Source organism: Natator depressus, chromosome 8 (genome assembly GCF_965152275.1).
Source record: "Natator depressus isolate rNatDep1 chromosome 8, rNatDep2.hap1, whole genome shotgun sequence".
Classification (NCBI taxonomy): domain Eukaryota; kingdom Metazoa; phylum Chordata; order Testudines; family Cheloniidae; genus Natator; species Natator depressus.
Window position 1 is genome coordinate 82,913,457 of NC_134241.1, and position 12,656 is coordinate 82,926,112.

Below are 12,656 nucleotides of genomic sequence, written 5' to 3' on the forward strand. Positions count from 1 at the left end.
GCCTCCAGGCCCTGCAGAGGCTCCTTTACAGTGCAGGTAGTCCGGCATGGAACATACTGGTGCACGCCTTCCTGCACCGCTTCCGAGGGCTCCGATACGACCGGCAGCTCCTTTATCTCCATCCGAGAGGTCTTCCGCGAGACCTCTCCGGGCTGCCGGTCTTCTACCAGGACCTCCTCCGGACCTGGAAACTGCTTTCAATGACCAGGTCTGTGGCGGCCATCGAGGGGGCAGATCTCCTCGTGGAGCCCCTGCTACACAACCCCCAGCTTCGCGTGCAGGTGGCGGAGTCCCCCTTGGTGCGCCAGAGGTTGGTCCTGACAGAAGTCACAAAAGTTGGAGACCTCCTAGACTACGACTGGGGAGACTGGCTGGATCCCCTGATGCTCACTCAGTGCATGGGGCTTTCCAGACCTCGTACTCCCCGGCGCGTACTTCAGGAGGTGAAGGCCGCTTTGCCACCCGCTGCTCGGGTTTACCTTGACCGGGTCCTGCACGAGGGTGCGCCCCGCCCACCCGCTACCCCAGGCCCATCGGACCTTTTAATTGGGCCTGCCCTGTGGACTCAACCGACCCCCCTCACCACTTCACCGTGAGATGGCTGCACGAGATGCAGCCGGTCTGCTTCCAAATTGCGCCAAGGAAACATCTATACACGCTTGTGCTCCACACCCTTCACGCCCTCACCCTCGTGTCCCGCCCTGATACCAAATGGAGGGACCTCCTGCCACCTTTGGAGGGTGAGGAGCCCCGGTGGGCCAGCCTATATTCCACCTTGGTCCCGAGGCCCACCGGTGATATCAGTTGGCGGCTCCTTCACGGAGCCGTGAGCACGGGCTTGTTCTTGGCACGGTTCACCTCTATCCCAGACACCTGCCCCTTTTGCGGCGTGAGGGATACCTTGGCACAGATATATCTGGAGTGTGCCAGGCTGCAGCCCCTATTCCGGCTCCTCACAAATATTTTATTACGTTTTTGGTTGCACTTTTCCCCTCACCTTCTTATTTATTCACTCCCTATCCATGGCCCCACAAAGTCATGGGATCTCCTGGTCAACCTCCTCCTGGCCCTAACTAAAATGGCCATCTATAAAACCAGGGTGAGGAGGTTGGCCGATGGAGTCTCCCGTGACTGTGGGGCCTATTTCCGATCCTCAGTCTGTTCACATATCTGGGCAGAGTTCCTCTGGGCGCCATCCACTGACTCCCTTGACGCCTTTGAGGAGCAGTGGACACTGTCCGGGGTTCTCTGCTCGGTGTCCCCGTCCAGCTCCTTTCATTTGACCCCTTGACCACACTCCTGTCCCTGTTATTTCATTAGTTGTCCCCCAGATTTATTTGGTGTCCAGGTCCTGTGGATCCCCCTCTTAGGCTGGGGGGGGATCCTTTAGCAGTGGACAGGCTTCGCCCGCCCACTTCCCGGATCCCAATAGGATCACTCTCCTGTAGCCCTCTGGCCTGGAGGGAGAAGGAAGAAAGCGGGCTGCTGCTCCCACTGCTGCTGTTAGGCCCTGGGCTCTCCCTGCTGCTCCAGCTGCTCCCCTGGCTGGGCCAGGGACCACCCACCTTCTCTGTTACCTGGTTGCTGGCTGGCTGCTGGACCCCCCACCCTTAGGTGCCGCTACTGCTCCAACTGCAGCCCCTTGTGGGGGGGCCTGCTGGCCCGCTCCCAAGAAGGGGGGAGTGAGGGACCCCAGCCCCAGCCGTTGCTACCACCACCACCACCACCTGAGTGGGGTCCTTTCAGCCTGCCTGAACCACCACCTGGAGTTCCTGGAGCTGCTGCTGCAGAGTTTGCTGCCTGCAGCTGCTGAAGCCCCAAGGAGGAGAAGGAGAAGGAGAGGACCATCTACCAGTGGGGGAGCACCTAGAGACTTTGCAGACCACCAGGGAGGAGTGGTCAACCTGCTTCCCTTTTCCCCTCCTCCTTTTGGTGTCTCCCCTTCCCTCCCTGTTCACGATGGTGGGAGACGAGATGGGTGGGGCTCCTCCAGAAAACCCCACTGCCCCTCCCCCACCTGCCGCCCCGTTGCCCCCCCGCCGCCCGAGCCTCTACCTCCGCTGCCGCAGCTGAACCACCTGCTACTGCCTCCGCTGGGGCACCGGCAGCGGTGGATACTGGAACGACCTCTGCTGCTGCCACGTCCCTCGCCCCCTCCGACCCTGGGGAAGCCCCCCAGCTGGCAGGAAGGGCCAGGGTAAAAAGAAGGGTAAGGGCCCTGCAAAAAAGACCAAGCCCTCCATGGCAGGGGCTGCCCCCACTGCTGCGGCCCCACCACCGGCCACGGTGTCCCTCCCCTCTGTTCCCTGCACCAGCTCCACAGGTGTCCCTCCCCCGGCCCCCAGGGCGTATACTCAGGTGGCGGCAGCCCCCCCGCCTCAGCTACATCATCTCTCCCGCCCACCGCCTCTGCTACCATATATAGTGGCCGGGGCCCCTTCCTGACCTTGACCAGGAAGCACAGCATCCGTGGAGATCTACGTGCGGGCATTGGTGAGACTGGTGGGGCCCATAGCCATTGTGGCTGCCTCCAAAATGTACGGGAAGGTTGTCATCATCTTAGCATCGGAGGCCGCCGCCCAGGAGGTGGTGGAGAAGGGCCTGGTAGTGGGGGGCGTGTTCGTCCCCGTGGAGCTGCTAGAGGACCTGGGCGTCCGTCTGGTCCTGATCTCTGTCCCTCACTTTCTTCCCAATGATGCCCTATTACCTGCCCTCTCTACCCTGGGGAAACCCGTCTCCGTGATCAGCCCTCTCCCACTGGGCTGCAAAGACCCCACCCTCCGTCACGTCCTCTCGTTCCGCCGGCAGGTGCAGCTTCAACTGCCGCTGGCGGCACGTGGTGGAGAGGCGCTTGAGGGGTCCTTCCTGGTCCCCTACCAGGGGGCCCATTACCGGGTGCACTACTCCACGGGGGAGGCCCGGTGCTACCTCTGCTGGGCGATGGGGCATGTCCGGAGGGACTGCCCCTTGGCCCGGCAAGGAGAGGCATCCGGGACCCCCAAGCCCTGGCAAGGCGCCAGCCCCGTCATCACCAGCGCCCCTAGCTGCCCGGCCCCCGAAGCCACCCCTCCTCCTTCCCAGCCCACCACTGCTCCCACTCCGGCCCAAGGGGCACCTCCCTCACTATGTCCAGATGAGCGGGAGAGCCCCGCCTCCGCTGCATGCAATCTGGCGGGACCTGTGGAGGAGGGTGTGGCAGGGACACCGCCGGGCATGGGAGAGGGCCCGCCTCAGGGGGAATCTTCCCTCCCTCGTGCTGCCCCACCATTACCCCCCCTCCGAATCCCTGAGCCATCGCCTCCGCCCCCTGACCTGACCCCTGCTAGCCAGCCTCCAGATGATGCCATGGAGGGCTGGGCCCTAATATAGGGGAAGCAGGGCAAGCGGAAGGCTCGAGCTCCGCTCCTCCCATCCAATGTGGAGGCCCCCCGGAAAACCAGAAAGGGGGCCACCAATGCCGAGCCTTCTGCCTTGCCCATGGGTGCTTTCCATCCACCAGTGCCGGCTGGGGAAGACGTGGCAGCACCGGAAGGTAGTATCTCCCCTCCACAGGAGTCCCTCCCCTCTGAGGCCCCCAAGGAAGCCCCTCCTACCCTGTTACCATCTGAAGCCCCTATGAGCCCCGAGGCGACCGTCGCTTCAGGTGCCGGCGGGGAGAACCCCGGGATGGCGGAAAGCGATCGCCCCTCCATTTACGAGGAAATTGAGGCCCTGGGTCTGACCCCGGTCACCCAGGTGGAGGACGACCCTTTGCCAGCGGGCCTCGATCTGGGCGACCTCACTCCGTCCCCCCTTTCCCCATGCTCCCGCCCCCTAACCATTGCTTCCGCTCCCACTTCTGAGGAGCCCCTGGACTCCTCAATGAACCTGGCCGCAGAAGGCACCCCGCTGACGGCCGCTGGGACCCGAGCTAGGTGCACCCCTCATTGGTTGGAGCAATCAACCTCCTTCCTGGGTGGGTCCCTACAGAAGACAGTCCACCTCCTGATGCCGTGGCTGCCAAACCCACCATAGAGCTTGTGCCCAGCATCGCTGAGAGCCCCCTTCTCACTCCCCCAACCCTTGAGCCTGACCGGGAGCTGCCACCACCCAGCTGCTTGGCTTCTGAAGCCCAGAATCTTGCCTCTGCCCCTACTCCTGATGCTGACCCTGTCCCTATTCCGTCCACCTCCCGCGATGTTATTGCCGCCCCTGGGGCTGTCTCCTTCCCATTTCTGGCAAATGGCCCCCCAGGGAGTGGCCTTTGTGTTTCCCTGTCCCGACCCACTAGGGGCTGCTATCTTCCTTCCGCCGCACCCTATTGCCCCAGGGTTCGAGGTGGGCCACGTGGCGCCAGCCCATCAAGCGCTACGTCGGAGGTCCGCACCTTGCCTGCCCGTCTTGGTGGGCCATGGGGCTGTACCAAGGGCCCCATCGGGGATGACCAGGAGACAGTAATCCCACCCCCATCCCATGCGCTGCGAGAGCAGCTGCGGGAGTTTTTAGAAGACGTCCGTGGCTCCCGCAACAAGGTACAGCTTGCTCTCCAACAATGGGGGGACTTTCATCAGATCCTCCGGGCCGCAAGGGCCCTTATGGGGGAGGGTAAAAGGACTGGGAAGCGGGCTGACCCTGTCACAGTATATAAACTGAGCTTTTCAAAGGAGCTGTAGGGAGTTGGGTGCCCAAATCTGACTGAGTGGAAATTGAGTATGTCACTTGACTCAGCTCCTCTGAAACTCTCAGAACGCAGTTTGAAGTTGGGAACTTTTATTCTCTTTTTAAAATGGAAGGTTAGATTGTGGAGCACTGAGAGAAGTATAGAGTCATACTCTGGATTGGCATTTGCAAGGTTTAGATGTTTTCAGATACCAGACACTTGTTGGTACTTCTGTAACTTAACACAAGATTAAAAAATCATACAGAAATCACAGAAATGTGGGATTGGGGGGAACCTCAAGAAGTGACCTCACTAAACTGAAGCAGGATTAAATATATCTAGACTGGCTCTGACAAGTGTTTGTCCAACCTATTCTTAAAAACCTCCAATGATGAGGATTCTACAACCAGCCTGGGTCACCTGAGCTGTTTAACTATCCTTTACAGTTAGAAATATTTTCATAACATCTACCATAAATCTCCCTTGCTGCAAACTAAGCCAAAATGACTAACTTGAACTAAATTAATCAGCATAAAAATAAAACATATAGATTTTTTTCTTCATCAAAGTACCTTCAAATATTAACAAGGTGGTCTAATGAGAGATTTGATTTTTTTAAAAAAATAGACCTTATTTCAGATAAATCAATATTTAAATCTCTTTGGCTTCAGTGCTTCAAAGCTGCAGGCACACTCCTGTCAATGGGGCTGTGTCAGAGTACAAGGGTCTGCTCGCATAAAGCTGCTTGTGGGATCAGGGCCTTAGGTCATAATATGATTGTGGGCTCAGATGTGCTCAAAAATGTAGAGCTCAGATGTGCTCAAAAATGGCCCAAAGTGTCTGTTTTAATATGTGAACCACTGTGCATGTATCAAGGCTCTTGTCTTTATCATTACATTAAAATATTTCAGTAATTAGATTTTATTACATAACCACACGCGGATCCACAATGTATAATTGAAAGAATTTGCATTCATACGCTATGCCACAGCAGTTGAGTGTGAACGCAGATCAAAAATAATCTACAAAACTAACAGAGCTGTATGGACAAAGGAGATTAAATGAATCCATATTTCATCATGTTATTAGTATGCATGTGCATCTCACGCTCTAATGGCTCTGAAGGGAACATTAATGTGTATCCAGTAAGTATGTTTGAAAAATAACACACAAATTCTTAACAAGTCCCTTGGCAGGATACACCAGTATCCAATTTGAAAGACCCTCAGAGCTCAGCCTGGGAATGCCATTTCTTTCCTTTATTTAATAGTCATTTTACCACAGAAATCCCACTCTTCCTTCTTCTTCTTGACACCACAGTCAGCATGCCACAGCAAGGGACAGGAAGCAAGTCCTTTTATCCAGCACTCCTGTTTTCCACAGGTCAGATCAGGTACCAGAATCTGGCCCTAAATTAGCTGATACAGAGGCTGTATTATTTATCACAGCCTTGACCTACACACCTGAAATCTGGAATCTTCTCACAAGCCCAGTTGGTCTATATGTGCTTAGCTAATAGACATGTCATGTCAAGTTAAATTGTGTATCCGGAAGCATGCTGGACATCGATGACTCTACTAGCTGGGCAATAAAAGAAGCAAATACTCACCCGTTATCATAAGACATGAGCTTTCAAACAACCCTCTGTGTTTGGAGTGCGCTCTCTCTTTCTAAATGCTGAACACACTCTCTTACCTCCTTCATATCCATTCACTTCCTAAGTGACTTCACGCTCTGGGAGAGTGGATGGGAGCTATGAACTCGTTACTGGAGAGAACTAATGTACTTATTTAGGCCGCAATACTGCAAACACTTACACAGCTGCTTAACTTTACTCCCAAAAGTAGACCCATTGAAGTGAATAGTACTGCCCACATACTTAAAGTTAAGCTCATGTGAGTGTTTGCAGGATCAGGGCCATATTTATGTAATGTCATCAGATACCAATGTCTTCTAATATCAATAAGAGTAACAATTCAAGCACAATTCATGTATCATTTCTCCGAAGCAGGTAGTAAACATTCTGTGGGGCAGGGACTCTGGGTTTTTTGTGTGTGTTTTGTGAGCTATCATGTACATTTGAAGCTGTGTATAAATAAATAATATTTGTCAGGCACAAAGATGTGCACAAATGATGTAACATAAAAATATTCTCTAACAGAGACTGGAAATGGTACACATTTATTGTTCAGACTTTAAAATAGGCCAGGCACAATTTTGCAAATACAGAGAAAGCACATAAAAATAATCCGAATGGGAGTGAAACGTAAGCAGCGCACAGTAGGAAACCTGACAAAACACAAAATATCTCAAATACATTTTAACAGTACAAAAGACTCTTAAATCTAGCACTGAAAAAAGCAAATAAAGAAATGTAATAATATTTGAAACTTCTAATTAACTTCATTTTAGTAATATGTAATAGCAACTTCATAAAAACAGGAGGACGCTTGTATATCATGTATACACACACACACACACACACAGATATATATAGGAACCTACTGGTATGCAAGGAGAAGAACAAAAATTGTTCCTGTAAAAAGATGAATGGGAAGATGTGTATTATATACTATATAAAAACAATGGATGCTTTAGCAGAGCAATATTAGTAACAAGTATGTACACAATAAAAATGCCTATTTTGAGTAAATGGAATGAAAATTAATCTGATCAAAACAGACACTTTCCATATTGTGCACATGTTGGATTATATTCTACTGCATCACATTTCTGACCTGTGGAGCAAATTTAGGGCACGGTCCGGTTAGGTGCTGAGACCCCCCCCCCAGCCCATATGAGCTGAGATGAAAGGGTTCAGATCTGAAAAGGGCAGAGCTATGAAAGGAATGAGCCGAGGCCAAGAAGTAGGGAGGAAAGACCCAACACTGGAGCTTCTGTTTAGCCAAAAGATTGTGTTGCTAAACGGGGTGAACAGAAGTTACTCTTCCTGGTATTGTAGAACATTCTAATAGGTCACTTTGAGAATGTACCAGGACTTTAGTGAACATAAAGCAACAAATAGTTCTGCACTTACTAGTTCCCTCTATAAGAAATATTGGTTTTCCTCATTCTTATTTGGTAATATCTGGAAAAATGCTTCTTGTGCTATCAACTGCATGTGCACATGCTGAGGAAGAGAGAGATGGGAGGCCCTGACAGCAGTCACCATAGGACATTTTTCCCCCAGCCTCAGAAATGTTAGTGTCAGGAATTTCAACATGAACAAACTGTGCAGCTACCACATTCATCCTGTCACATACAGAAATCATGCAAAAAATAAGGTACTTGCACAGGAGTCAAACATTTGTAAAATGCTGCCCTAACAACATAATGTATTTGACACCGCCTGTGTCAAGAAAGTCATTCCTGAGGTTATACCCAAATGAGGGCTTTCCTTATAGCAGGGCACAGAAATGATAGCTGAGCCCCAGGGTAGGTTCACAAAAACATGTTTATCTATGTCTGATATTCAAGTGAAAAATGTCAAGTTTAGTAAACGTTTCCTGACTGGCTTCACTAGTTTATATGCCACAGTCCGCTAATGGCACTGCTATAGATTTGAAGCAAACCACTACAACTCAACGTCATACAATATTAAAGAGAAAGAGCTACTATTGTTTACAACATGCACATAACTTCCATTATCTATTACAGTATGAGAATAAAATAATACATAACATGCTATCATGCATACTACATGGTAAGAACATGCATTAGTTCAAGTTACAATTTTTTTTAGGGCTGGTAAATCAGAATGGTACTAGATCATATTAACATACTAACACCCTCATTTCTACAGGACTTATTATAGTAGCAGCCAGTGATACATTCAAAATCAAATGTTGGAAGGGTCCATGAACTCATTGCCCTTTGCAAGTGAGTTAAGCTTAAAACATACTGACAGTACCATAGCTCAATGGCATTTCAGCTGAACTGCCCCGTCCTCTAAGACCTGGACACTCACACCACTCATACCTGGGGCTAGATTATGACACTATATCTCCGAGTGCTAAAGGGGATGAGGATTCCTCTTCCCAAGAGTCCTCAAATGATGCTCTGTGGGAACAGGTTGTGTGGGGGAGGGGAAGGGGAGAGAATTGGGCAGGCTACAAGCAGGTCATGAACAGCCCTGTGTGGGGTGGAGGATGCATATAATCTAATGGAGCTGTGGGACTAGGGCAGGTTTCGGGGCCAAAGTTGGAAGTGAAGCACTGGGACGCCAAACAGATGGCTCTGGCCTCCTGGGAATCCCTATTTTGGACAGATCTTATGGAGGAGGATTTCATTCCTCCCCCATTAGTCTCCTCTTGCAGATTTCACCATGGGAGCACCAATCCAGTCCATGGATATGAATATTCTGTGGGTTATGTAACATGGCGTAAACAAACAACATGTTGTTTCCTGAAGCTCTGAACAGAAACACATCAGTACTCAAGAAGGTACATTTGGATTTTGGCTATTTATTCACCAAGGCATCCTTCACCTCTGCATGTTTAAGTCACATTTCTCTGTATCCTCCAAAGAATAAAGGAACAGAAAGAGGCACATCTGCTGGAAATGAAACACTTTCTGCTCAAAAGAGCTAACCATGCCAAGCCAGGAAACAACAACAACAAAAAACACAAGAGTATTTGTTGTACTCGGTATGTACCATTGCCCAAGGACACCTCTAAGTTGATGCTTTGGAAACTGATATGGAATTTTACTCTTGTGGTTACTCTGGTTCATCAAAAACAAGTACTAGACTAGTTCCAGCACCACTAGAGGCATATGCTACTTCTGAAATACAGTCAGAGATGATTTGCAACCAAACACAAGCATGAATGTGTAAAGTGCCTCTGTTTTTCCATTGTCTCAGGGCAATAAACATTTATAATTCAAGGATCAATGTTCTTTGCTTTAATTGACATGTTTTCTGGGTGAGCATCTGTGCTCTGACCTCAGCTGTCCTGAGAAGGGTTCCAGCATTGTACATCTGGTGATAGAGCATTGGTTGGGACAGCCCCAACAGTGCTGAACTTGCTCTCCCTTGACATTACTATTACTATTTATACAATGCAATAGTGCACCTGGTGCTTGCTACACAAGACTGCTTACCTCAGTTAATGTGACTGCCAAGATTTTATAGTGTTGGGTGTTCTGTGCCTGATTCAAAGCCCATTGAAGTCATTGGAGATACCTCCACTGACTTCAATGGGCTTTGGATTGGGCCCTCAGTGACTACCCAGGGCCTATACCATAGCAATGAGCACTCTATGTATATTGAAGTGATAGCTAGATTGACCTCTCCTGAACACAGTCTGCTCCTGCTCAAACTCCTTCAGTCTGTTATGACCTTTCAGAGTTTCATAAGTTTCAAAGAGTTGAAGGCCAGAAGGGACTATTAGATCATCTAGTCTGACCTCCTGTATAACACAGACCATTACATTTCATGCAAATACCCTATGCTGAGTCCAATGGCTTCAGTTAAATTAAAGCATTTTAGTCCTCAGGAGAGTAAACTGTTTTGTGTCTCAGACAGGGAACATGAGAGACTGAGGTGTCACCGGTGCCCAAGGCCCCTGCAATGGCCGTGAACTCACTAGGTGAGACATGCCCAGATAATCCTAGTAGGTGATCTACATCGCACCTTGGGGAAAATTCCTTCCCAACCCCAAATCTAGAAATCAGTTAGATCCTGAACATGTGAACAAGACACACAAGCCAGGCATCTAAGACAAAGAACCTGGACCACCCCCTTTGGATCTGTCTGCATATGGAGCCCTCTGTGTGCATATCTCCTCATCCTGCATGGGAGAGGGGCTCAGCTGCCTTTACGGAACCATCTCCTCTCTCCTCTGTACCTTGCGCACTCCTCTGCAAGCAGCGGAGTTGGAGCCTTGGCAGGTGGGAGGGGAGGAGTGGGCAGGGCAGGGCCAATTTCCAGAGATTGACTGGAAAACATAATTCAGCTTGACATACAACTTCACATGCAATTGCAACATCATCTAAATGTATCACAGTTACATACCTGTAGCTATGTAACATGCAAAATGGAAAACATTTTGTGAAAATTTTTGCCCCAATTCTTTCCAAGACAACGTCAACATTTTTGAAAATGGTTAACCAGCTCTACAGGCCACATACAAAGTATGCAAAATAAATGTGTCCTATATTTTAACCTTTTATCTAGGTCAGGACTATACCTGGTCAGACAATGAATGCAAGTTTACCTATTTGACATGAATAAAAAATATTCACAAATAATACATTTGACAAATATTTAACTATCTAAGAGCTGACTGAATTAAGATACAAATATTTGTGTTTCACTTATTTGATGACAGATGGCAAAAACATTGCCAAATTATTTGTGAATATCAGTCTACCAAATATAACGAGGAGAACTATTTGAAGTCTACAGGTCAACTGCTTGCTTTCTTTACTCACACGAGCAGTTGATTAAAATAGGGGTCCTCAAATAAAGTAAGCAAATAGCATCTAATTGAGGTCAGTTAATTTGTAGTAGCCCTTATTTAAAAGAATAAATGTTTCTGAACTGCCCTCCTAACTGCTCTCAGAAGGTAACTGATCAAGGTCTCTTAACACAGTCACACAACAAAATTCTTTCTTCCATACTGCAGTGCTGATTTCTAACATAGTCATCTTTAACGCAGTGGTCACAGTTCCTTACCCATATAATAAAAATAATGGAAAATTGCATTTAGTTTATGCTAAAGATGGCTAATTTAAATAAAGGAAGTGATGTTCATTTACTCTGGTGTGCATGAAGCTTGATGCAATGTTTCTAATGTGGTTTCAATGTGGTTTTTCTCAACCTGCAAATGCAAGGATCCTACTACAAGCAGGTAGCAACACTTCCAAGTTTGCTTTGTGACAACTGCAGTCTAATGAGGTTTGCAATTCTGCTACACATTTAGCTGCTGCTAGAGATGTATTTATCTAACTGGGCATTGCACATGATGAAGTCTGATGAGCCATTCCATACAGCATGTAAGTATTCCATAAAGAGCTACAATAGATTGCATTAACTTTAAAATAATTTCCTATTTAGAAAAGTTTTTTTAAAAATACAGATTAAAAACATTTGTGGTGTATTTTCCAGTGATAGCAGAGAAAGTAGTAATAATTTTTAGGGAGAAACTGATTGGTAGCCTTAGGCTCTCCAAACTCCCCCATTTAGGCTCCAATTCAGCAGTTGATTCCTAATGAGCAAAGCACATGCATGACTTCAGTGGGACATAAGCCTGTTCTTAACTCCATCCCTATTCAGCAAGAACACACTGAAATGCTTTGCCTTAGTTCCCATTCGTACAGGGATAGGGGAATATCAGTGAACATTTACGTAGAAACTCTATAGTCCTTAAAGAAATAATAATACCACCTAGTTCTTACGTAGCACTTGTCATCAGTAGATCTCAAAGTGCTGTATAAAGGTCAGTATCTTGATCCTTCTTTTCCAGATGGGGAAACTGAGGCATAGAGTGGTGACTAGCCTAAGGTCACACATCCAGCCAATAGCACCGCAGTGATTAGACTCTCCTCTCCTGTGTCCCAATCCAGTGCCATATCCACTAAGCCATGCTGTACTTTTCCCCCATATAATATACTCTAAATGCTGAACAGAATGCAAAGTCAGAACTGAATACATACAAAAGATTGGCCTTCTTTAGCAGAATGTGTATTAACCACTATCTGTAAACACACATTGCAAATTTTAAACCAGTTTAGGTCTCCTGTTTTTTATATTAATGTAAAACACCATTTGTGGATTTGTGAGTGGGATGTCCTGATTACTCTTGGAGGATGTTGTATAATTGTATTAAATATTTGCATTGGCTCTGTTTATTTTTCAGAATAAGGCTTCACACACTTTACATCAGATCTATGTTGATCTGAACAAGTTCCAATTATCTTGAAACTATCTTGTCTTTATGCTGCAATGATATTGAAATATTGTCCTTTCAACATGTGGATAAAGGATCACCCAAGGTCTTTATTCTGTCCTTATTGT